General features: G+C 43.1%; 1 protein-coding gene across 2 annotated transcripts in view; it reads left to right on the forward strand.

Annotated features, from left to right (window-relative positions):
* Nucleotides 1–27,285, forward strand: part of TRMT9B (tRNA methyltransferase 9B (putative)) — a 54,392-nt gene that overhangs the window by 11,194 nt on the left and 15,913 nt on the right. The window contains exon 2 of one of the 2 annotated variants that reach the window (XM_053578352.1): nt 25,637–25,828. The gene's annotated coding sequence lies outside the window, so the exon portion shown is untranslated. The remainder of the gene's footprint in view (nt 1–25,636; nt 25,829–27,285) is intronic. The other variant, XM_053578353.1, reaches the window with a different exon arrangement.

A 27,285-nucleotide genomic window follows, 5' to 3' on the forward strand; every position in this document is an offset into this window, starting at 1 on the left:
TTTTTTCTACTTTTTCAGTAGAGATAGGGTCTGGTTCTTGCTCAGGCTGGTCTCGAACCCCTGTGTTCAAACAAGATTGCTAAGGTTATAGGCGTGAGCCACTGCCCCCGGCCACAGCTTCTCATTTTCTAACAACTTAGGATGCCGTGAAACAAAGATCTAATGATCAAAGTAGGATATTGGCCTTTCTTGAGTAAGGTTCAAGTTATTACTGTCATCTAATTTCTATTACTTCAAAACTATTCTGTGAAAATACTGTTTTTCATCTGTTTCAAAAATTATTTCCCATTTCAACGTCATTGATAAGGGTACGTCTTAGATTTGATGGGACATCCTCAACAATGTTAGCAATAAGTAAAGTAATGGTGGATGTTAAAAAAGTAGGTGGCACCCTGATTTCCATGAAATGTGCAGCGGTTCTCAACCTCTCAAGGGGTCGCGACCCCTTTGGGGGTCAAACGACCCTTTCACAGGGGTCGCCTAAGACCATCCTGCATATCAGATACTTAGGATTCATCACAGTAGCAAAATTACAGTTAAGAATAGCAACGAAATCATTTTCTGGTTGGGGGTCACCACAACATGAGGAACTGTATTACAGGGGCGTGGCATTAGGAAGGTTGAGAACCACTGTAACGTTCAGCCATTTACAAGAAATATTTCCATCCTGCCTTTGAACTTCTGTGTGAAGGTTTTGTCTTATTTATTTTGTAATTTTTAGTTTAGAACCAGAACTCTGTATTCCTGTTTCACGTGTTTTTTATTTTTAAATTAGATTGTGATGGGACCCTGTGAAGGTGAATAAAAAGTATTTGTAGTTTTCAATTCGAAATAATAGACCATGTCTCCTTGTATACAGACCTGTTATCTCTGAAGAAACAAACACGGTCATAAAATGGAGTAGGAAACCAAAAGAAATTAAACTTTCCAAAACAGTCTGGTTTATTCTGGGCACAGACTCTTAATAACTCCAGCCTCGAGGAGAAGGACAATTTGCTGCCACAGGAAAGCTTAAAATGTCAAACACATTCTTATAAAACACAAGGCACGCTGCCTGCAGATGAGACCATTCTTAATACTGGCGGATTTCCTACTTCTGTGCAGCTTTTGTAGTTGCGGTGCTTACTCAGAAATGGAAGCCCCTGTGTGTGATATAAACGTTTAAGTCATACGGCCGCATTGTTTTTTATACGTATTAAGCAGATATGTGCTGCTGCAGACAGTGGAGGGAGCTGCAGGATCTGAGCGACTGAGGAGCTCGGTGGAAAGCCTGCAGAATTAGCACTGTCGTGAACACGGCACAGAAATGGTGGCCGGGAGAGCTCTGGTTAAAAAGCAGACACTGGCAATCAGAGGGCCAGTGCCCGATGACTTGGCAGGAGGTCACAGGGGCAGCCAGTCTTGCCCAGCATCCAGGTCCCAGTCTAGAATCAAGGTGCCTTCCCGAGAGCCATCAGTGCACATGTCACCAGACATGTTTATTCAAAGCTGACCCCTCTGGTGACCTGAAAGTCTTATATTTTTGGTAGGATCCTAAGTAGACTAAGTTGTATGATTTGTTTTTAATCCCAAAGCAGATTAAAAATAGCAATTAGAAAGGGGAGGGACTTCCTGGAGACGGGCACGCCAAGAGTGAGCAGTGACAACTGACAGCAAGGTGGGGCAGAGGAACAATTAAATACTCCAAACAAGTACCAGCTGGGTGCCATGTGATGTAAATGAGCACTCTTTGTTAAGCCCTGGAGAGCTGTGTGTATATCAATATGAAAATATAATTATGTATTTTGTTTCTGTTGCTAAGCAATATGACACAGATATACAATTATTTCTACTGTTAAGCCCTATGGCACAGCTTTTATTTAAATTGTTCTGCACATTGAGTTTGGTTCCTATTTATTTAGTACAGGACTTCTCAGACTGCTACAGAAGATGGAACCCAACCACTGTCCAGTGTACAAGAGCAGGAGCCAGAGGCTGTGTGTGGAAGCTCCAATAGCACCTGCTTTTTTAGGGCACCAGACTGGGGGACCCATCCTGTTGGAGATGAGGCCTGAGCCTTTAGGGTTGTTCAGGAGTTGGGTGAAGTGGGAAATCTAAATTCAATGGAAGCAAAAATTAGAGCTTACCACACTTTTATTACCTTGCTTCCATTTTACAATGTCCTTTTCTTAACACTTTTATATTATGAGATTAAAATCCAAAGCCATTTCAGGATCGGGTGATGTTGGTCATCCTTACAGACACCAATTGTCAATATTCTAGAGGTGTGGGAAGTATAAGGTAGTGAAATTCTAGGTATTTCTTTCTAGTGTGAAAATAATTTTTTTTAATTCCAGGTTCATGTGAGGGTACAAACAAGCAGGTCACAGTATTTGAGTTTGTTAGGTAGAGTCCCTCTTGTACTTGTGGCCTACACCCCAAAGGTGTGCCACATACCCTTACACTGTGCCGATTAAGTGGGAGACTCAACTCCCCCACCCTCCCCTTTCCACCTTCCCTTATTTCCCTTCCCCGCAACTTGATTTGAAATGAGTTTTTCTCCTCTGTGGTCATGAATTAGACCATCTACTGGCTTCACATTAGTATTGAGTACATTGGACATTTGCTTTTCTGTTCTTGTGATACTTTACTAAGAAGAATATGTTTCAACTCCATCCAGGTTAATACAAAAGATGTAAAGTCTCCATCTTTTTGTGGCAGAGTAGTATTCCCTGGTACTCATACACCACAGTTTGTTAATCCATTCCTGAGTTGATAGGCATTTAGGTTGTTTCCACACCTTGGCAATCACAAATTGAGCTGCAGTAAACAATCTAGTGTAAATGTCTTTATGATAAAATGTTTTTTTTTTTACTTCTGAGTAGATGTCTAGTAATGGAATTGCAGGGTCAAATGGGAGGTCTAATTTGAGTTCTTTGAGGATTCTCCATAGTTCTTTCCAAAGAGGCTGTATGAGTTTGCAATCCCACCAACAGTCTAAAAGTGTTCCCTTGTCTCCACATCCACACCCGTATCTGGAACTTTGGGATTTTTGTAGAGACAGAGTCTCACTTTACTGCCCTCGGGAGAGTGCCCTGATGTCACAGGACTCACAGCAACCTCCAGCTCTTGGGCTTCCGCCATTCTCCTGCCTCAGCCTCCCAAGCAGCTGGGACTACAGGCGCCCGCCACAACGCCTGGCTATTTTTTGGTTGCAGTTCAGCCGGGGCTGGGTTTGAACCCGCCACCCTCAGTGTATGGGGCCGGCGCCCTACTCACTGAGCCACAGGCGCCACCTGGAACTTTGGGGCTTTTAAGATGTGGACTAATCTTAGTGGGGTTAGGTGATATCTCAGGGTGGTTTTGATTTGCATTTCTCTGACAACGAGGGATGATGAGCATTTTTTCATGTTATCCATTTGTCTGTCTTCCTCAGAGAAGGTTCTGTTCATATCTCTTGCCCTGTGATGGATGAGATTGTCAGCTCTTTTATTGTTGATTGATTTCTTTATAGATCCTAGTTATCAAACCTTTGTCAGATTTGTTAGCATGCAAATTTCTTTTCCCATTCTGAAGCTTGTCTATTTGCTTTGATTGTTGTATCCTTAGCTGTGCAGAGAAAATAAATTTTTTGACAGTGTGCAAAATACTGGATTGAGAAGCAGAAACGTTCTGCAATTTTCGTGCTTACACATGGCATGACTCTAAGATCCTGGATAAATCATTTTCTGAATTTGTTCTCTTTCTGAAGTGATCATTCCAAAGATACACCAATGTTCTGAAATCTTTGACTAGTGCAGTTAAGTTGCATGCTAGTGGGCTAATAAGCAAAAGCACAAGTAAAAACGTCATTGAAAGTTTTTGAAACAATGTGTTCCATGTTGGGACCAGACAGAGGGACAGCTGAGACTTGACTTGGGTACCTCAGATATTATATGCCCTGGCCTTAAATCATACACCATCCTATACTTTCTATACAAGGAGTGAACTTCTTCGTTAGACCGCAGTGAAGCGGTAGGGATAATGACCCCGATGATTTGTTTACTACAGAGACTTTTGTGCCATGAAGTGCACATTCGAGGGATGATATTTCTGATCAGCATTTCACCAACTCAGACCCTCTTCTTTAAGATCCGTAATTTTCAACAGCTGTGCCGTGAGAGGATCTTAGGTGTGCTGTGAAAAATTTTTAAGATCATTAATTAAATTATTGTTGAAAGAAGTTCAAAGCACTGTAAGCATATTTTTTGTAATTTTTTTTCTTCTTTTTTTGAGAGAGTCTCACTGTCACCCTGGGTACAGTGCCATGGTGTCATAGCTCGCAGCAACCTCAAGCTCTTGGGCTCAAGCCATCCTCTTGCTTCAGCCTCCCAAGTAGGTGGGACTACAGGTGTCCACCACTATGCCCCACTAGTTTTTTTTATTTATAGTAGAGATGGGGTCTCATTCTTGCTCAGGCTGCTGTCAAACTCTTGAGCTCAAGGGATCCACCTGCCTCGGCCTCCCAGAGTGCTGGGATTACAGGCGTGAACCACCACACCTGGCCCTTTTTACTCTTTTTTTGATCAACATAATTTAATGTGCCATGAGGTAAAAAGCCTGAAAAACACTGATGTAGATTGTTCTTAAATTTTCCCTACCAGTGCACTGTAACGCAATGCATCCTTTCTAATTAAAGTGGCTCTTTGACAAGGGCAGAGCCTCCTGTCTTTTAGTTTTTCCATTTAAGAGAGTACTCACTTCCAGGGTAGAATTATAATCACTAATCCACTTAGAATGCCAGGAGAGCATTAAATATGTTTTCAGAACATCATCTTTACACCACATAGCGATTCGTCAGTATGAAAGTGGTAACCAGGACTCCGACTGCTTAACAAGTGGATTTGGAAGCATTGCCATCAATTTAATTTTGCATTGTCACTGCACAGACCAAAGGGCTTCATAACACAGCTGCCAAAAAAAGACAATAGTATATCCTAATTGATGCTTTAAATGAGATGCCATTCATCTCAAGGGACCATAAAGGTCCCCAGGAGTATGTGACATTCCTGGTGTGTGGCCTTTTTGACGAGGATGATGTTAGTGAGCGGAATGAAGTGGACAGACTTTCCTGGCTTCTGTCGTTTTAATCTGGAAAGCCACAGACGTGTTCTTTGGATGGAATTGCTGTAAAAATTTTTTTCTCCTTTCATAAGAAGACATTATCTAGTGACAGACATTTTAGCAATTTCTGATTTATTTGTTATAAACAGTTATAGCTTCTAATGAATTAAGGCGATTTATTGATGCTTTCTAATCTGAGGCCCCAGTTTTTATAGAACGCAATCAGGTTGAGAGGAATCTCAAGACAGCAATGTTTGATGCCCACGAGGAATCGAGTTTCACATCTCCCCACTCGGGGACCAGTCTGCAGGTGGAGAGAACGTCAGAGACAACTTGAGTAGCTGAAGCCCACAAGGCTCCTCCCTGAAAGGCCAGATTGTACACGCGCCTCTCCCAGGAGGTGCTGTTCAGTTTAAAAGGTCACTTAAGTACTAAGAGAGGCGACTCGTGGTGGATAAACAGTCATTCTCTTTACTTGCGTACATCGGCCCGGCCCGATGAGCATCACAGAGAAGGGACATCTGCCACTGGTCAGAAGTCATCACAGAGGCCACCTGCACTAACACACAGATCTAACTGAAAGGACTCTCCTTCTCTTCACAACACGGGGCTTTCCATCCTGGGCTCAGGGACAGTACTTTAATGCTCACGTAGGCTTGGAAAGCCACCTTTCCATGATTTTGTGTGGTTTAAATGCAAATACACAAACACACACAGTCATCCCTTTGGCATCTGCAGGGGTTGGTTCCAGGTCCCTCCATAGTAAAATGTGAGAGCGGTCAAGTCCCTGGTAAGAGATAGTTTAGTATTTGCATCCAAACACATCCTCCCGTATACTTTAAATCCTATCTAGATTACTTATAATCCCAAATACAATGTGAATTCTATGTAAATAGTTGGCAGACTGTACTGATTTTATATGTACTCTTTTTTAATGGTTGTGCTATTTTTTTATTGTCCCCCCCCCCAAATATTTTAAATCTCTGTTGGGTTGAATGTGCTGATGTGGAACCCAGAGACACACTTCTCTGCACACACTGTAAAGAGAGAGAACTCTTTCAGATCCTTTAGCTTTCTCCTGGTCATAACTCCAGTGAAAGTTGGTTTTCTTCCAGGTATGTGCACACTCTACATTTGAGACCAAAATTTGTGTGAAAAAACGCAAAGAAAACACATTTACCCAGTTAACTTGCAGACTTCTATGATTAGTAAACAGACCAGTGTGTTCTTTCACTGTCCTTGAACTTGTAGTTGTAGGATCTGTTTTTTATGTAAGCCTGTTGTTCCTCTGTTATCATTCTTTTATTTTCAAGGTAGCCTTTGACCGACTTTTACCTTGTACTGTATTCTTCATCACAACATAAAAGCAAAGAACATGGGTGGCAGTGACCTTGGTCACCACACTGCACCCGGATTGCAGTCCCCTGTGCCTGTGTGGCTCAGTGCGGGGCTTCTTGGTGAGTATCAGCTGCATTGCTCAGATCACACCTGGGCTGTTTTACACATTGGACGTGTCTGCAAAAGAGATGAGCTGGCTGTCCCAAGGTGGTCTTTTTTGAGCCTTGCAGTGTATACTAGTGTGCGAGATGCTCCACATCCCTGTCAGTATTATTAATATTATGCCAAAGATTAGGATCTTGAAAATATCCAGCCAAGTTTTGAAAGTATTGCTACAGAAAAATCAAAATTGTATTTGGAACTGGAAGGAAGAATTGGCATCAAAGCTTTTAAGGACACTTTCGACTTGTTTTCGGTCACTTCATACCTTTCCAGACCCTCTGTTCAAGGTAGCACGCTTGAGGATTGGGATAAGAAGAAATTCAATCCTGTGTGTTGGCTGTCAACATGTGAAAACTGAGATGTTAAAGCACATGTTCCGGCTGGCCTTCGTCCTTTCGTTGGGAGGCCAGGCCATTCTCTGCTTCTCCCTCCCCATCTTCCCTTCTCTCACTCGCTGCTCTCTGCTCTCTCTCATCTCTCCCCTCTCTCTAATATAAAAGAAACATACACTTTTATATTCTAAAAAAAAAAAAAAACCCTAGCATATGTTCCACGTAAAAGATCAGAGTCTTAAAAAAGGAAGGGGACTTTAGAAATGAACTGTATTTGTTTTGGAGGGTACTTTTTAATGATGTATCATAGTTGTACATATCTTGGGGTAAATGTGGTATTTTTTTTTTTATTGTTGGGGATTCATTGAGGGTACAATAAGCCAGGTTACACTGATTGCAATTGTTAGGTAAAGTCCCTCTTGCAATCATGTCTTTAAATGTGGTATTTTAATAAATAGTATACCACATGTAATGGTCAAGTCCAGGTAAACTGGACATCTATCACACACACATTTCTCTTTGTGTTGTGAAAATTACAATTCTTCTCTTGTAGCTATTTTGAGCTAGACAATAAATTATTGTTGACTATGATTTCTGTACTATCCTATCAGACACTGGGGTTTATTTATTTGTGAGAAGAAATAGCAGATACCTAGAGAAGCTAAATAACTTGCCCAAGGTCACATCACCAGTGAGGAACAGACCTGGGCCTGTGACCTTGGTCTGCTCCCAGTAGAGCATTATTTTGTCATAACAAACTATTCTGAGTTCTACTTCCGAATTTTTATTTATGAAGCTTACTGTATTTATCAGGGTTTCAGTTTTCAAGTTACATGTTAGCTGACAAAAATAGACTTGTCACTATAGCATCTGGTTTAATATAAGAGTTGACATTAAACAGTATTTTATGGACTGAGTGACTATCTCATGGATAACTCGGCCTAATGTACAATAAAAATATAGATAAATCCCAATAATAAAAATGAATGAATAAGAAAATGAGGGGGGAAGGGAGCAGGAAAGCGTTATTGCTAAAAATTACAGAAAAGGGGAGTTTGCCAAAGTTATTTCCTCCTGACTATAATTTTATATATTATAAACCCCTTTCAATGACCAAATACACTGTTTTAATATTTAGATATTTCCTAAATATTTATCCAATGACCATGATTGGGTGTCTGCTATGGTCCAGACTGTGTTCAAAATTCTGGATATTATCAGGGAACAAAACAAAAAACCTTGCTCTCATGGTGTTTAAAAACAAGTGGAGATAGACAATCAGTAAATAACTGCAGGAGAATACCAAAATGGAACTCTTTCTTGTTTCCCTTTTTTGCACAGTCGCGCAAAAATAGGAGTATCGGTTAAGGTCAGGAACAAAACCATGCCGGTTACATGAACAGAGAATGTTTGGTGTAAGGACTTGGTAAACAGATGTTAAGGGCTAGAAATGAAGAGGGCACGCCTGGGGAAGGACGGCACCAGAAACTGGGATGAGCATCTGCCTCCCTGCGTCGTCGTCGGGGGGACAGAAAAGAGAATGAGCTTCCCAGAAACCAGAGGAGGGCCCTGCAGACCCAGACCTGGACTTCTGCGTGGGGGGACGCTGGCCAGCTGGTGGTGTATTCCAGAGCTCAGAGGGAGGGCCCCCGACTTTGAGAGCCAGATCACTTGGGAGGGGACTTGCTTAGCAGGTGAGATGTCTTTTGTGCATGTTTAAGAGGGCTGCTCCTGAGAAAGCAGAAAAAACTGAAGCCTGAGCGACTGCGCCTGGAAACAAACCGCAGCCACAGGGTGGAGGGCTGTTGCCGGGCAACTCTGGCTGGAGCTGGAAGCAAACAGTGGAGCGGTCCCTTCTCTCTCCTCTGGCCTTGCAGGCCCCCCGTGGTGTTCCTGGTTAGGGGAGCCACTTGGCAGAGAAGCCGTGTTGTTTGTGCAGACCCCACCCTCCCCTACAAAGCATCGTGTGGGAGGGGGAGTTTGGGGTGGCAACAATGGCCTGCCACAAGGCTCAGTCCCAAATGCTTTAGCTGGCAGGGACTCCCACCTTCAGGGACGTGCAGAAGTGACTGCTTTTTCTTTTTATCGTGATAAGATACGCATAACATAAAATGTACCATTTTAACCATTTTTAAGGGTACGGTTCAGTGGCATGAAGTACAGTGACTTTGTGTGGCCATCATTACCACTCATCTCCAGAACTTTTCATCTTCCCAAACTGAAACTCTGTCCCCATTGAACACCAGCTCCCCGTGTCCCCTCTCCGCAGGCCTGGCAGCCGCCCCTCTGCTTTGTGTCTCCGCATGCAGGACTTGACATTTTGTGACCGGCTTGTGGTGTCTTCCAGGTCTATCCATGGTTGTAGCGTGTGTGAGAGTTTCATTCCTTTTTAAGCCTAAATAATCTGAAAGCTGGTTTTGTGACCTTTGGTCCAGCACCCATGTGGAAGGACTTGGATACTGGGGAGAGGATTTATTTGGATATATTTTTTGGCCTGGTGTGTATGCCCCTGCAAACCCCGTGTGACATCTTGAGAGAAGAGAGGGAGGTGTTTCTTCCTGGTCAAGGGTGGGAGCTGCAGGAGGACCACACAGCAAGCTCCATCTGTGCTGCCTGCTATTAAGAGAACGTGGTGGTCTGGAGTCAGACTTGCTCCTGAAAGACCTACAGGCTGGCGGAAGCAACCTATGGCAGCAGGGAGCAGGTCTGTCTGGGAAACTAGGTGCCGGACTACCAAAGCTGGACGTGCAGAGGAAGTGAACGAGAGTAGAATTCTGAATTTCTTTTTGACTATTTTTAAATTGTTATATTGTAGTTGTACATATTTGGGGGGGTACATGTGACATTTTGATACATGTCTACAATGTACAATGATTGGGAGGGTGATTGGGATATTACCTGCCACCACAGACATTTATCTTTTTCTTTGTGTTGGGCATTACGGTTCTTGTAACTCTCTTCTAACGTCAACTGGCTATTGCGTATTAAATGAGATGCTGTCATGCCAAGTCCATTTTAAATCAGCTAATTCACAATTTGAAAATGGAAGCACCAGGCTAGATGGGATGGCTCACGCCTGTAATACCAGCACTCTGGGAGGTCCAGGTAGGAGGAGCCCGTGAGATCAGGAGTTTGAGACCAGCCTGAGCAAGATGGAGACCCCCATCTCTACTACAAATGGAAAAACTAGCCAGGTGTTGTGGCGGGCGCCTGTAGTCCCAGGTACTAGGGAGGCAGAGGCAGGAAGATGGCTTGAGCCCACGAGTTTGAGGTTACTGTGAGCTATGACGCCACGCCAGAGCAACAGAGTGAGACTCTGCCTCAAAAAAATAAAAAAAGAAAGAAAATTGAAGCACCAACACAGTGCACTAAACTTCAACCATATAACTTCAAAAGTAGAACTCACACCCTCACTGAAGATGGGTCAGAGGTGTCTGTTTGTCCTGTACCAGCTATGGGACCCACATGATGAATGGCAGTGGCTTGGCCGTCTTCTCATCTGGAAGGATGAAGAGAGCACAGGTGAAAAATGCTAGAGGTGTGGGGTGGCTGGCCAGGCACTTAGGGAACTGTGTGTTATAAGCAGCCAGCAGGACAATGGCTCAGCCATCAGGAAAGTGCAGGTGAGAGGTCTTCTGCCATGAGGGTCTGCAAAGAACCAGTGGAACATTCCATGAGCACCATAAAAACTCTCCATAAAATAGAAGGCAGCCTTGAGTTCCCAGCATGCCCAGGGATGACCGACCTCGGGTCACACCAGTCACAGTCAGAAAGGACTTTTCTGGTGCCCTGGCCTCTCCTTGCCACCCCACTGAGCTGGGAGTGGGGCCCCACCAAAAACAGAGACCTGCACCCTCCACCTTTCCTACCACAGACTTCTCGACAGCAGCAGGCCCGAAGCTGGGGATGAGAAGTTTCCAATGGGAATGACATTTGGAGCCTCGATTTTACACTGGGCAGGGAATATTAATTTTGGAAGTGGGAGCATTTTGGGAATACAGTGATTTGGGAGAGCATTTTATCACGTAACAAGGAATCAAAAAAATCTGTATCCCTGCAAATTTAATTCAATGGCAGCAAATAAGCCGCACAGGATCTGTTTCCAGGGATATAAAGTTCCCTGCGGATCTTGCTTGTTGCTCATGACAGTTTTGCAAGCAGATGTTTCAAGGGGTGGTGAAGTCCGGTACCAACAGGAGGCAGAGGGTTGCTTTCTGTTGTGCATCTCCTTGCAGTACAAGTCATGATTTGAGATTGGTGGGAAATAGAACCTGGGACATACTACAGTATAAATAAAACCAAAGCAGTTATTTCACTTCTCTTGCATGAAAGGGGACATGACCCAAGACAGCAGCAGGTGAAGCTTTTTATTTTTTAAAAATACCTCTCCTGGCCATGCAGTTTGGTAGGGGCCATCCTACAGTTCTGAGGTTGACAGATGTTTTATGATAACCTCAAAGATCATAAACATAAAGTTGTCAGATCAGAGGAAAACCAATAAGTAGAGACAGCATTTTTCAAAGAACTTTGCAATAAAAGGAAGCTGTTAGATTAGGTTGAAACTAGACCGTGATCTATGGTCATGCACGAGAGGATTGGTGATGGTGTTTGTTTTTTAAGCTGGTGTACTTTTGCGCTAATGGGAAAGGTCAAGTATTGAGGAGAAAGTTGATGACTGAGAGGAGAGATAAGAAAATTGCAGGAGAAAAGCTGTTAATTTTCAAGAACATGGGATTCGGCATTCAGCCAGTAGGGTTTGCTTTATCCAACAGCTCAGACAGCTCATCGTCCTCCCCTTTCCAGGAGGACAGCGTATGAAAAGAGATACAAATAGATTAGTAGATTTCCTGGTCTGAGCCCATGGAAATTAGAATATTCCACTCCCCTGCATAATACACTTGATATTGTTATCAAAACATTTTATTGATCATATAATTGTTGAACATACCTAAACTTACCCCAAGAATAAAATTTTAAACTTATTATTATTATTTTTTTTTTAGAGACAGAATTTCATTTTGTAGTCCCTGGTAGAATGCCATGGTGTCACAGCGCACAGCATCCTCCAGCTCTTGGGCTTAGACGATTCTCTTGCCTCAGCCTCCCGAGTAGCTGGGATTATAGGCGTCCATCACAACACCCGGCTATTTTTTTGTTGCAGTTTGGCTGGGGCCGAGTTTGAACCTGCCACCCTCAGTATATGGGGCTGGTACCCTATTCATTGAGCCACAGGCACCGCCCCAAAATTTAGAACTTATTATTTGTCTCTTTATTCTAAAAGTAGTGGACAAGAAACAAAATGCTTCTAAATTGGTGTTCCTAGCTATGGGGGGTATTTATTCATTCACTTGGCTATTCTCCTGTATTTGCCGACTATGGTGGTGGCTGTTATGGATAAAGAGATGAGTCAGGCTGGTCATCCATAAAGAGTGAAGGCCAAGTTGGGGGGCATAAACAAGCATAAATAAATGAATACAGCAGTTGTTTTTTTTTTGTTTTCAGTTGCCGATTACAAGCAACAGAAAGTGATGATATTTCCACTGACTAGGAGTTATTGAAAAGATATGGAGAACATAGAAGGTCAAGGAACCAGACTTGGAAAATAAACGTGCCCCTGGGTATCTCCAAAATGCCTGTGACCCTGAGATACAATGGTCAGTATCACCAGGACCCATGGCATGGCCACCAACAGAGAGGCCGCTGCCTCACTGGACACCTGCCATAGCTCTCCCTGGCAGGATGATACCCACAAGGCCACGTCCAGGCTCAGAGGACTTTCCCATTTGTTCTCAACTGAATCCTTTGCAGGCCATTCCCCTATTGCAAAAGGTCAGAGATCTTTAGGTGATGGGGGCACCCTAAGATCAGTGTTGGGGCTTTCTGTCTACTTCTTTCACTAGAAAGTGAATTTCTAGCTCAGAAGCAATGTTGTGCAGGATACTGTGTATTAGTTTCATTAAGATATTGGATCAGTACAGGTTCCTGTAAAAAGCCATGCATTCAGAAAGTGTTATTGAAGAGGGTTGAGGCCTATTTACAAAGTACTGGCAAGGTTAAAAAGAAAACTAAGTGGGGATGGGGAAGCTGGACAGAGTTACCGTCCCTAGGCCTGAAAGGAGAAGGGGAAAGTCTGTTTGCTAGAGCTTGGCAAGAAAAACTTTAACCCCACCAGAGAGCTGCCCAGCAGGAACCGTGACTTTCCGGCAGGGAACAAAGCCATTGTTAAACCCAGGCCCATCAGGGGCAGTTGGGGGTAATAAGTAACTTGGCCCCTGCCTCTTCCTGCCTCCTGCCCCGAGTGGCTTCTGCCTGTGGCTGCCCTAGATGTAAACCCAAGAGCAAAGGAGTTTCCGAAGAGAGCCTCAGGAAGGGCTGCTGGCAGACAGTGCTGCTCTCAGAAGCATGGTGGGCAAAGAGAAAATTCAAACGTGGATCAAATCCTTCTCCGGTTGCTGCCCCCCCCCCCCCCCCATGATGGAAGGTTCTCCCAAACATTCAACCTGCAAAAAAAGGCAGATTGAAGCATTGCACAACAAGGGCCCACGGTTTGTTGCTTCTTCTGGGTGATGGATCATTCAGAGTGGCCGTAGCAACTTCAGCCTGGAGGGACGAAGACTGTTCCTGGGGGCCTGCAGAGCCACCTTCTGCTTGGAGTGTGGTCTCTTTGTTCACGGAACCAGAGGTGCAAGTTCTAGAGTGCTGGGAGAGCACCGTGCCCTTCTTATTTTGAGTGACGGATATTTTCGCACTATGAGCATTTCTGAGGAGTCCTTCTAAATGGCTCCTCCCCCAAATGTGTTTCTGTGTCACTAACCAGAACCCTGTAACCCTGTAAACCATTGCAGGATCCAGTGCAGGCTCCTTCGCCTCGCCTTAGCTGATCTTTAACCGAGAACTGTTATGGCCTCTCAGCTGTGGTTAGGCCACCAGGTCTTGATGTTCCAGATGAGCAACTTTGTAGGACCACATCCAGTTGCCCAGGTTGGCGTGTTGAATCCAGACAGTCTGGCGAGTGCAGCCATGTTGATCAGCTCTGTAGGCTCTGGAATGACGTCTCTTTCCCTTTGGCAGTCACCTCCAGGATCCGTCTGTGTGGATACTTACCCTAGGTCTTTGCCTGCTAAATTCAGCGACCTATAATTCTGGTGTGGAAGCCTTCCAAGTTTGACTTTGTAATTTTTTCTTTGGAATGTGCAGGAAAGTGGCTAGTTATGTATTTGGGGACAGAGAGAGCTGGAGAGAACGTGGTGGTGTGGAATGAACTGAACTGTCTCCCTCTTAGGATAAACTTCTCTAGCGAGCCAACTGCAACGTCTGTCAGGCCAGGGAAGATGTGTGCGTTCATAATTTCTCCTTCCTGTCCTCAGGGCCCAGTTTTCCCCCTGAAGGCATTGCTCTGACTTTTGCTTATAATACTCAGTGAGGCTGAGAGTTTGACTAAAGGGGCAACACATAGATTCTTATTGACCTGGAGTTTATGTTTCAGTTTACTTAATACTACAATGCCAAGAGATCAGAGAATCAAGCTGTGGCTCTCACTGGGCATGTGGCTCCTGTCTGTAATCCTAGCAGTTTGGGAGGCTGAGGCAGGAGAATCACTTGAGTTCAGGGGTTCAAGACCAGCCTGAGCAAGGACAAGATCCTGTCTCTACCAAAAATGGAAAAATGAGCCAGGCATGGTGTCAGGTGCCTGTAGACCCTGAGGCAGGAGGATCGCTTGAACCCAGGTGTTTGAGGTTGCTGTGAGTTAGGCTGAGGCCACAGCACTGTAGCCTGGACAAAAGAGTAAGAGTCTGTCTCAAAAAAAAAAAGAATTAAATGCTTCAGGTTTGTTTTTCTCTTTCATAAGCCCATTCAGATGCTTTCCTTACCAGCTGCTGGAATTCCTCATGCCCTTCTCTGGTAAGAACAGTGGGGACCCCAGAGCATTGTCCTTTCTAGACACCTAACTCCTATGACCACAAGTGACAGGTTAAGTTGCCACCATATGCCATTGGCTGACAGATTCCCCTTCTGGAATTTAATGATGATTTTCAGAATCTTCTTATTTCTCTAAATGGAAAGGACCACAACAACTTCTGGTACTTTTTTTTTCCCCCTTTCTAATTAGTGAAAATGTTGCATTGCAACAACAGAAATGATTCATAGATAGCTTAAGCAGAGAAGCAAATTTTCTGGAATCTGATGAGGACCGCACAGAATCAAGAGACACTCGGCTGCAAAATGAGCATGATACGTGACAGTCAGAGAAAGAACAGCAGGGAGCCCTGGTCACCAGGACTCTGCCCCCCTGCCACAGGCAGCAATCACCACGCGTGCATCAGAGTTCTTGTGCCTCTCAATGACTTGCTTCAGCCTCCTGGTCCAGGATGAGAGTTCCCGACTAACCGAATCTGGGTCATATGACTAGACCATCTATATTTGTTTCCTAGGGCCATAATAAATTACCATGAACTGGGTGGCTGAAAATAACAGAAATTTATTCTCTCACGGATCCAGTGGCCAGATGCCCTAAATCAGGTTGTCAGTGGGGCTGTGCTCCCTTAGAAGGCTCAGGGGCAAAAGCTTCCTTACCTCTTGCAGCTTCTGGTGGCTTCATTCTTTGGCTTATGGCAGAGTGACTCTAATCTCTACCTCTCATCTTCTGCTCTTCTGGTACAAGGACACCTGTCATTGGATGTAGGGCTCCCCCAGATATCACAAGATGATGCTATCTTGAGCTCTTCAATTACATCTGTGAAGTTCTTTTTCCAAATAAGATCACATTCACAGGGTCCATAGGTTAAGATATGGACTTTGGGGGGGTCGATGGCAATGTTCAGTCCACTATCCCATCCTACCGGGGCACAGAAAGTGGGAGAATCTCCCTGCTTCCGTGTCTATGGTGAGAGGTAAGCCCCTGGATCTCACCAGCACTGCACACTGTGGGGTGTGGGACAGCTGAAATGAACCAAGTGATGGCCACCACTATGCCAGGATGTAAGTGCACCTACAAAATGCAGGGAGACCCAAGACAGCACAGAGGATGGATCCTATCTGGAGGACATGGGGGGCTTCATAGAGAATATGACACCACTGGACATTCAAAGGTAATGATGACCCTTAGATGGAGAAAGGAATTCCACACGGAGAGGGAGCAAAAGTGCAAACAGAATGATTTAAAATGTGCAGAACGTTCAGAGAGTTGCAAGTCTGGAAGGAAGGGCAGCGCTTGCGCCAAAACATAAATCAGCCAAGTCACTGGGCTAATTCTTTTTACTTTCATCACAGCCAGAGTTTGTTTCTCCATGACAGAAGCCATGAATTGGTTCATATGCTGGGGCACCGTCCTCGGCACTCTAACAAAGAGTCCCCTGACTGACAGGTTACATCACACAGCACAGTAGAACCCTGGGTCCAAAGTGGGGGTGGGACGTCTTGAGCAAAGGTGCTGGAGGAAGGGCAGGGCAGATCACGGGGGGCTTTACACTCCATTCTCAGGTATCTGGACTTTCTCTTCAGAGCCGGAGAGTGACAGCGACACAGGATGGGGAGTGAGGATGACTCTCTGGAAGGGTGGTGACAGCAGACAGTGGGGTCTGCAGGTTCAGAGACCATGGTATTCATCTGTTTCCCAAAACTCCGTTCTTTTTCCCAGTATTGGTTTGTGACAATGTTCTTATCAGTCTATAGTGCAATGAGAAAATTTAAGATAATTTGGTCAATTTTAGTCAGTTTGTCATAAAGCTAAATTTTGTTCAATTTTAGAGCACTCTCCTTTTGCTTGATGTCATGGCCTCCCAATTTTTATGGGGGTACAATTGTCCATTCATCTATGCAATTATGATGATAGTAAATAATGGCTTTAAAATACCGATACCTGTGGTATCTCTCTATCCACCTATCCATTTATCTACTGATCTGTGTCTTTGCCTTCAAATAAAAAATCAGCTGTTGGCTAACGAACATTTGAAAAAACACTGATAGACCCTGATCATCAGAGAAATGCAAATCAAAACCACCCTGAGATATCCCCTAACTCCAGTGAGAATAGCCCACATCACAAAGTCTCAAAGCTGCAGATGCCGGTGTGGATGTGGAGAGAAGGGAACACTTTTACACTGTTGGTCGGCCTGCAAACTAATGCAGACTTTTTGGAAGGAAGTATGGAGAATCCTCAAAGAACTCAAACTAGACCTTCCATTTGTCCCTGCAACCCCATTACTAGGCATCTACCCAGAAGGAAAAAAAAATGCATCATAAGGATATTTGCGTTAGATTGTTTGTTGCAGCTCAATTTACAATTGCCAAGATGTGGAAACAGCCTAAATGCCCACCAACCCAGGAATGGATTAACAAGTACACCATGGAATACTATTCAGCCATTAAAAAGATGGAAACTTTACATCTTATGTGTTCACCTGGGTGGAGTTGAAACACATTCTTCATAGTAAAGCATCACAATAATGAAGGAGCAAGAATCCAATGTACTCAATTCTAATATGAAGCCAGTAGATGATCTAATACCTGCCCACATCGGAGAAAAACTCAGTTCAATTCAAGGTAGGGGGCAAGGGAATGAGGGAGCTGGGAGAGGGGACGGGGAGGGGAGATGGGTGTGGGAACCACTTAATGGGCACGATGTTAGGGTGTACGGCACTCCTCTTGGGGGAGGGGCACAATTATAAGGGAGACTCTACCTAAAAAATGCAAACATTGTATCCTAATTCTTCGTAACCTCAAATTAACCCGAGACAATAAAAAAATAAGCTGTTCCCACTGGTTCTCCAAATGTCCCTTGAAGATGTTTCTGGACCGTGAAATCCACAAGACTGGGCCAGGTGGGGGGCCCAGCCTTAGACTGAGGCAGCGGAGAAGAGGCTGGAGAGGATGGAGACACACTGGAGCCGCCCCAGGAGGTCACAGCAGTCCACATTTTCCCATGCTTCGTACGCACATGGACTCTCTGCCTCGACACTCAAATATGTGATCAGATTTTGTTTATCTTATTTTTTTAGTGTAGATTGAGCCCCTCTAATCCAAAATTCTGAAATTCAAAACGCTCCAAAATTTGAAACTTTCTGAGTGCTGAGATGATGGCACAAGTGGAAAATTCCACACTTGACTTCATGTGATGGTTCACAGAGAAAATGTAGGCACATGTCACCAGTTGAGTCAATATCCCCAGGAAGAAACAGTCCATTCCCCATCAGCTGTGATGGACTTTTCCTTGTACTCCCCAATGTCCCCGTGCAAGCGTGCTCACTCCGTGCAAGGAAACAGCGCATGGCAAGGGCCAGATGTGCCAAGGGCAGCTTCCCCTTAATACTCCACATCAGCCCAAGACCTCCCCGCATTATCACTGTCATTTCCTAGTTATTCTGTGCTCAGTGGCTTAAGGATATTATTGAAAATGTCCAAAAGACCCGCAGCCACCACTGTGAGTTAACAGTGACAGGAAGAGGAAGCATTTATGTAACAGTGATAATGAAGATGATGTTAACACCACAGAAAAAGTGCAGAAAATTTGCTATTGAAGGACCTGAGCAGTGAGCATTCCTAACAAAACAATCTTATCTGCTTACAAAATCAAACATTTCCAAGACAAAAGCCATTGTGGCTGAGACAGGTGACTCTGGAGGAGACATTTGAAAAAGCCACTCAGCAGATTGCCACTTCACCCCTAGAAGACCCACTTCCTGGTTCCTCACAGGCTTTTGATGTTTATTCTCACCTAAAAAGACACGGTGTGCGGTGTGTGGTCACCTTTTCGTCAAAACGCTTCTTCATAGGTAGATACTGACAGCCAGCTGTTGTTTGCTGTTGCTGTTGTTTAACAGACAATAGGGGTACTCCAGTGATGATTTTATGCTGTTTAGCACCTTGAAAACATTGTTTTTTCCCTGTATTAATTGTATGCCACATTTGTATTGTGAAGTGCTTACATGTGGACAAGTATAACAAAATGATTCCTTATTGGTAGCATGTAAATCCAGAATCAAGGATGATACTGCCACCCACCCACAGATTGTCCACCTGGGTGGCTGAGACAGTGACACCTCTGCTTCCTGGCCACACAAACTTTGTTTCGTGCATAAAATTGTTAAAAATGTTGCATGAAGGGGCGGTGCCTGTGGCTCAGTCGGTAAGGCGCCGGCCCCATATACCGAGGGTGGCGGGTTCGAACCCGGCCCCGGCCAAACTGCAACCAAAAAATAGCCGGGTGTTGTGACGGGCGCCTGTAGTCCCAGCTACTCAGGAGGCTGAGGCAAGAGAATCGCTTAAGCCCAGGAGTTGGAGGTTGATGTGAGCTGTGTGAGGCCACGGCACTCTACCGAGGACCATAAAGTGAGACTGTCTCTACAAAAAAAAAAAAAAGTTGCATGAAATTACCCTCAACTATGTGTATGAGTTACATACAAGACATAAATGAATTTTGTGTTTCAATTTGTATCCTATCCCTAAGATAACCTCATTGTAAATATGCACATATTCCAGAACCCAAACTGGGGGACATTTCTGGTCACAACCCTTTTGGATAAAGGATACTCAACCTGTAATAACCCCGCGAGTGCCTGCTTGGGGATCATTTGTATTATAAATATGTTTTATGACATATACTAACCCATAGTTCATGCTCACATTTCCGCTTTAATCCAGTCTTAGAAAATTGTTAGATGATTTATAGCTTCATAGTTGACTCATATTTAAAAGTTCTTTCTTGAATAATCTTTTTGTAATAAAATAACTAGGATTTTTTTTTTGTCCCCTCTTCTGCCTAAGCCTAAAGATAAGTGATAAATGTTCCACCTTTTTTTTTGGTTATTGCCTGTGGCATGTAATTTTTTTTAATTTTATTTATTTATTTTTTATTTTTTTATTGTTAAATCATAGCTGTGTACATTAGTGCAATCAAGGGGTACAACGTGCTGGTTTCATATACAATCTGGAATATTCTCATCAAACTGTTCAACGTAGCCTTCATGGCATTTTCTTAGTTATTGTATGTAGACATTTGTATTCTACATTTAGTAAGTTTCACCTGTACCCATTCTAAGATGCACCGTAGGTGTGGCCCCACCCATTACGCTCCCTCCATCATAACCTCCCCCCTCCCTTCCCCTTCCTTGGCCCTTTCCTCATAGTCTTGTGCTATAGTTGGGTTATAGCCTTCATGTGAAAGCTATAATTTAGCTTCATAGTAGGGCTGAGTACATTGGATACTTTTTCTTCCATTCCTGAGATACTTTGCTAAGAAGAATATGTTCCAGCTCCATCCATGTAAACATGAAAGAGGTAAAGTCTCCATCTGTCATACCTAAAACGAGAACAATCTTCTTCCAAACTGCTGTTCCTGAGGTCCCATTGCTTTTATCTCAATATAGACTGAGAGTGGTTTTATCAAAAGGACTCCAGCAGTGAATGTCCTGGGGAAGCTGGGTGCTATATTTTCACTTTTCTTATACTCAGGTTTGATTTCCTTCTGCTTTTCTGACATTTTCTAATCTACATAATTAAAACGAGTTGTAACATAGTCACAGTGAATATGGCCTCACTGATGCCCTGGAGGAATCACCTCTTGTAAGGGATCGCGTGATCAATGTTGCCCTTGGAGTTCTTGTTTCCCAATTTTTGCGTTGTCATCCTGTAAGCACCTGCATGCCCTTGCTTCCCCACCCAGATGTTATCACATTCATTTCCCTTGTTTGGATCTTGGAGCAAATGCCCTACTCTTAATGAAGTCTATTTAGACATGAAACCCTTGACATTTTTCAAGAGAAGCAGTATTCTTGGGGAGTATTTGATCTCTTTCCCCTAAGATAAACTTTTGACATGTTTACTTGGGGGTAACTTTATAGCCCCTGCTGGGATGACAGAGCTGATCATATTCACGCTGCTACATAATCTGTTGTTTTAAAGCTCTTTGAATTTGTTCTCCTGGTGGGATTAAAAATGTCACTTGTTCCCTTCTGGAGCATTTCCACTGTAATCTCTCGCGCTTTGTCATGAAGGAGTTCTGTGTGGAGCAGAAACTATTCTTGAGGCTGTTTTACTTCCTTCACTATTTAAAGGGAGTAAGTCTCAGAGTTAAAGCTTGAGAAGCTCCTGTTGCTGCCATCTGGGCTGTTCCTTTTGTCAATCGTATGCTCGTCCCCTGCCGTAGTCACTCAGCTGTTACTCTGTGGTACTCTTGCCTTGGTCTATAGCTTTTAGAGAGTAGAGAGTAGGGACCACATTATCTTCTGCTCTTGCAGCCACCAAATCAGCTGTCGCCTAGTGAGTGCTTAGTCAATATTTCTTGAATTAAATTTAATTGTAGTAGATAGTCTGTCCTCTAATACTAACATTTATGGAGGCTTCATATTGGTGATTCTTCAAGTTCTTACCTCTTCCCTTTCCTGATTCTGCACATTCTACTTTGATTTAATATTTTGGCCATTTCTTGGGGTGGTGCCTGTGGCTCAAAGAAGTAGGGCACTGGCCCCATATGCTGGAGGTGGCAGGTTCAAATCCAGCCCTGGCCAAAAAATGCAAAATAAAAAAATATATATATTCTGGCCATTTCCTAGGATGATAATGATTATTTTATGATGTCTAATCCAGCCTGACTTCCTGAGCCTCATAGCCGTCTAACTTTGCTGTGCTTCAGATAGCACAGAAGCGATATGCCCTAAACGTCCACTTCCTCTGATGTGAACCACAGCACTGTCTATTTGAGACCATTTTTCTACCCTTCTATTTATTTTTTCACATATTTATACAGTAAATATTTATGGAACACGGTAAAAATACCAAGCAAAGATGTAGAGATCATAAAATACATTGTCTCTATCTGGAAAGAGCTGTCATCAATTACAGAAACTATATACAAAGAGCCCATGCCATAATATAAAATATAATGTATTGCTGATCACTATGGCATTTCGGTTTCCAGTATGAACTCCTTATATCCTGTTCCCTGCAACTGTGTAAATCTTGAATCTACTTTGAATGTATCACACGTATTACAAAGGAAGGTTTATCAGAGTTCTTGGGCGACTGTCACCAAAGTGTCCTTGTGATGACCTTGCCTTCTCTCTCCTACGTTATCTTAGGGTGGTGATGGTACATTTTACTCAATCAGCTTATTATCACCATAGCTTCATCTTCAGTATGTTCTTTGCCTTAACTCTCCATAGTGTTTAAGCCCTATTAATTTGGTTCTTTCACCCTGATATCTCTTGTATTTGACCCCTTCTAAGCATCCTTAGTATTCCGTATATCACCAGGTTCTGTCTGCCTTCATTGTGGACTCATCCAACCAGTGCCAGTCTACGCTATTGCCAGAGGATATGTCTAAAATCTAGATCAAATGTTGTCATTCTTAATAATTCAGATGGTTCCTCATTATGTGCAGGACAAAATCCAGACTCATTAGAATGCTAAACTAGGCCTACGTGATCTGACTCTGACCTGCTCTTACAGTCTCTTATTTTGCCACCTGCCTCCCTCCCTTTCTTCCTCCCCACCAAGTATGTAGGTAAGAGTCTGAACTCTGGAGTCAAACTTTCTGAGTTTATATCCTAGCTATGTTACCCTGGGAAAGTCACTTAGATTCTCTGTACCTCAGTATTCTCATCTGTAAAATGGGGGGAAGCAGTAGTTCCTACTTCATATGATTACTAGGGACATTCAGTGAGTTTATATAAATTCCTGCAACAGGGTCTGCCTCATAGTAAATAATTAATATAGATGGCCCTTGACTTCCAATGCAGTTAGGTTGATAAACCCATCACAAACAGAAATATCGTAAGTTGAAAGTGCATCGAATCACCTAACCTGCTGACTATCATAGCTTAGCCTAGCCTCCCTTAACTGTGCTCAGAACACTTACCCTAGCTTACATTAGGGCAAAGTGATCTGCAGTGCAGAAGACCGTAAGGAGTATCTGTGGTTTACCCTCGTGATTGTGTGGCCTGCTGGGAGCCGTGGCTCACTGCTGTTCAGCATTTGAGAGCACATGGGACTGGATGTCACTAGCCCCAGGAAAGATCGAAATTCGAAGTATGGTTCCTGCTGAGTATGTGTCACTTTTCTCACTGTCATAAAGTCGAACTGTCCTAAGTCAGGGACCATCTCTGTGTATTTGTGTGTGTTGCTATTACTGTTCCTGTTACAGGTATTAATCTACGTGAAGCTCATCAGAGAGACTAAGTGGTCTTGTTCCGTCCGTTTTGCATATGCTGTTGGCTTTGCTTAGAATCGCCCACTCCCCCTTTACCTAGCTGACCCCTACTCACCCTTGAGCTTCAGTTTAGATGCCAGCGTCTTAGGGGAGCCTCCCCTGCCCTTACCCACTCCAGCCTGAGTAGATGCTTAGATGCCTATGGGCTACAGTAGCACCTGGGCACACCTGGACCATAACATTCATCACACCAGATACGGACCGTTGACATTTGTGGTTTTGAACATTTGTCCACGGCCTTAAAGTGCATGATCATGATATTTAGTAATTTGTAATGGGGTTATTATATACACATACCGATTATATAATAATCAGGATTAAGTAAGGAAGGGTATGAGCTTGGGGAGTCACCTGCACTCAGGATGTACCTGTCCCCAAAGTAAAAATTCTACTACATTTACGTTTAATGCTTCTTTGTATGTTTTCCATATTAAATTCTGGCTCTTGAATGGGGTGTAAGGCTGTTTTATGACTGTGTATTTTTTTTTTTTTGAGTTGTCCAGGCTAGAGTGCTGGGGTGTCATCATAGCTCACAGCAACCTCAGACTCTTGGGCTCAAGCAATTCTTTTTCGTCAATCACCAAAGTAGCTGAGATTACAGGTGCCCGCCACAATGCCTAACTAGTTTTTCTATCTTTAGTGAGGACGGGGGTCTCACTCTTACTCAGGACAGTCTCGAACTGCTGAGCTCAAGTGATCCACCCGCCTCAGCCTCCCAGAGTGCTAGGATTACAGGCATGGGCCACCGCTCCAAGCTATTGAGTGTGTATTTTTAATTCAATGTAAAAAGTCCCTTTTTTTCCAAAACTGACTTTTCCCCCTACTTGTGGTTGGATGTTCTGACCCTCTTTCTTCATGGCGAAATACACAGAACTCATTTGAGAGAAGGTCTGAAGTTGGGCAAACTTCTGCCCAAGAATACAGCTTCCCATTTGTTCAAAAAGAGGAGGAGGAGTGCATTTCTTTCAGGGGTAAATACAGTGGAGCTAATAAGAGGATGCAATCAGAATTCCACTCTTTCTAGACAGATACTACCCGTTTCTATCTTTGTCCAGCAGCTTCTTGGAGAGGATGATATGATTCACACATTTTAGACAGAAACAAATGTGGATCATAATTTGGGGACATGAAAGGAAGTCAGTTATACGTGTAGGTGTTTTAGGAGTGTGATTTAGATACAGAAAAGCCCAGGCAGCTCACATGCGTCCTCTACACCATCTGTAGTTCTTCTCTTTGGCTACGGTCATTGTCGTTGAAGACTTTGCCTTTAACACCTGAGGCACAAGCACCTTTGGCACTAGTGCCTGAAGGAAAGGTGTACAGACAGCCCCGTCGGCTGATGGCAGTGAACTAACCAGGCAGGACCTGGAAGGGCAACTCCAAGTGGAAAGCCATTTGCTTTGGACTTGACACAGGGAATCAGTCAACAGACATCGTCTCCTTTACAAATAAAGGCAGGCTATGAGGCTGCACGAGGAATGATGATGTGTTTTAACTGGCGGTTGATCCAAAATCCTTCTTCAAAGGCTTCGTGAACGTCAACTTCTGTTGCTCTCGCTGACTTAGACAATACACCCGTGGATAACCAGCAGATGACTGGGGTTAAAATGTAGATGCGAACTCTGAAGACCAGAGAGGAGTTTGCCGAAGCACAAGTCTCTGCCAAATCAGTGACTCTTAAATAGGGACCGAGGCTGGGGGGATGTCATCGGGATGTTGGGAGAAGCCGTATGCGCCTTACCCTGCCCTCCTGAGAATCACCGGATAGTAAGAGATAACAGTTTGGGCAGTGTGGTGAACACACAGGAAAGACGGGAGACCTGGGAACATAGTTGCAAGCTGTGACTTAGGTTAAGGTCCAGTCACCCCATCGGCAGACAAACAATTAGGGCCTGAGGTATTTTAGGGTGGGCTTCTGTCTTGCTAGGCATCACTCAGGAGCTCACTCCGTACCCCAAGACTTCAGTATTACAAAGTGCCTTTTTGTATGCAAGAGGCATTATTTTATTTATTTAGGAACTAAGAGCATTTTAACAGGTTTCATGACAAACTCGTAATGAAAAAGAAAAACAAAAATAATGTAAGCAATGAAAATTAACTAGGGCCACTTGTCAAAGGACGAGGAAATAGCTAATAATATGAGCAACTATTGAGAAGTCCAATTGTCCTGGAAAGATTCAATAAAATTTAGTAGCATTGTCTTACATAGTCAGTATATATTTATTTCAGCCCCTGGATTCAGAGTGGACTTGCCAATGCTTGCAGTTTTTCCAGGAACAAGATGAAATCATTCAATTTAATTTTGGGAGAAAGCACCATCGTGTTTCGCAGAAAGCTTAGGAATTGATTTATAAACTGCTGATACTGTTCTGGCACACTCCACATATTCAGAGTTCTTAGGAATTCCTTCCTCTTTGGGTAATGTATGCCCAGGTCACGAGCTCAACCTGGGCTGTAGCTGGTTCAATACTTTTCTATTATGTAAAGTAACCTTTAATATTCGTCTTCTTCCTAATAGGGCCTGTGTTCCCTTCCGAGAGGCACACAAGCGGTTCATCATGTGAAGGACCTGGATATTTGATTTCCCTTCTACAAGTTTTCATTTACACACTGAGAAATTTATGAGAAACAACTGTCACTCTCTGGGGGTGGAGACTCCACGATTCACAAAGACAAGAGGTAATTTTCCTGTGATCTCAGGATGACTCAGGTTAGTAGCTTTCAGCTCTGGCTGCCGCTCACAGAAAAGGAGGGTTTTTTCGACAATGTGCATATTTGGCAAACCGAATTAGTCCCAATTCCTATAATTATAAATTTCTGACATGACATAAAGTTAGGGTTTATTTTTGTACTACATAGAAAAAAGTATTTGAAGACAGTTGTAAATAAAAATTACAGGAATACATTTAGTATTTTTTAGAAAGAAAAATTCTCTTTTCATCTCTCTGCAAATGACCTTACGCACACACATAAATAATTTTTTTCACACACACACACATTTCTAGGACTTAAACATTTCTAAATGATAGTTTTTACATGTGAATTTTTTAAATATAATTTGTGCTATAGATTAATATGTAGGTATTAAGTTTGAAGTGTCATGTATTAAAAAGTTTTCAAAAAGCTATATAGTTTATAATTAGGTCTTTTTTATATTATAGGCAAAATCTTTTAACTGTTCTGACCAACTTGTATCTTCACTTTAGAAAACAGTGTAAGAATGCTTTGAAATTTAAGGCAAAATTTTATGCTGTCTTTTTTGATACAGTGTCTTCTATGAAACACAGTATTTATAACAGGAGAACAACTTACAATATTTTTTATTTATTTTTAGTTATAAAAAAGTGACTGTTGGGTGGCACCTGTGGCTCAAAGGAGTAGGGCACTGGCCCCATATGCCAGAGGTGTCAGGTTCAAACCCAGCCCTGACCAAAAACTGCAAAAAAAGTGAAAAAAGAGATTCTAAAAAAGTGACTCTTGCATGCCTAGGGTGCGTCTATGAAATAAACCAACCTCTGCTATCGCAAGAAATGATAAAACACAAAACAGAACCAGGAAAGCTCAGTCTTTCTTTCCTGCAGGTGCCTACTGGGCACACGGTGCTGTATTTAGGATTTTTGATTAAACACTTGCGGACCAGCTTGTCTGGAATAACATATTTCTTTAGCTCTCTCTTGCAGAGGAAGCTAAAGAAATAACTCCTTGATTCATTGGTTCTTCAATTATTAATTGATGCTCTGTTCTCAAACTAGCTTAGCACTATGAGATTTTATATATATACGTGTGTGTGTGTATACATATGTATAGGTAATAAGGTCATCTCTCTGCAAATGACCTTACGCACACACATAAATAATTTTTTTCACACACACACACGATGTATATATATAGGCTGGACTCAGTGGCTTGCACCTGTAATCCTAACAGTTTAGGAGACCAAGGCAGGATGATCCTTGGAGCTCAGGAATTTGAGACTTCTCCTCTCTATATAAATTAGTAATTAAAAGATATACACACAAATATATATGTAAATATATATTTGGTCTTCTCAAAAAAAAAATATATATATATATTTGATCCTCTCTAGAGAAGATCAAATTATTTCCTGCCTTCCAAGAATTTATAATCCAGTTCGGAATATATACGGAGTTGAGAGTTCAAGATGGT

The sequence above is a fragment of the Nycticebus coucang genome, chromosome 24 (genome assembly GCF_027406575.1).
Source record: "Nycticebus coucang isolate mNycCou1 chromosome 24, mNycCou1.pri, whole genome shotgun sequence".
Taxonomy (NCBI): domain Eukaryota; kingdom Metazoa; phylum Chordata; class Mammalia; order Primates; family Lorisidae; genus Nycticebus; species Nycticebus coucang.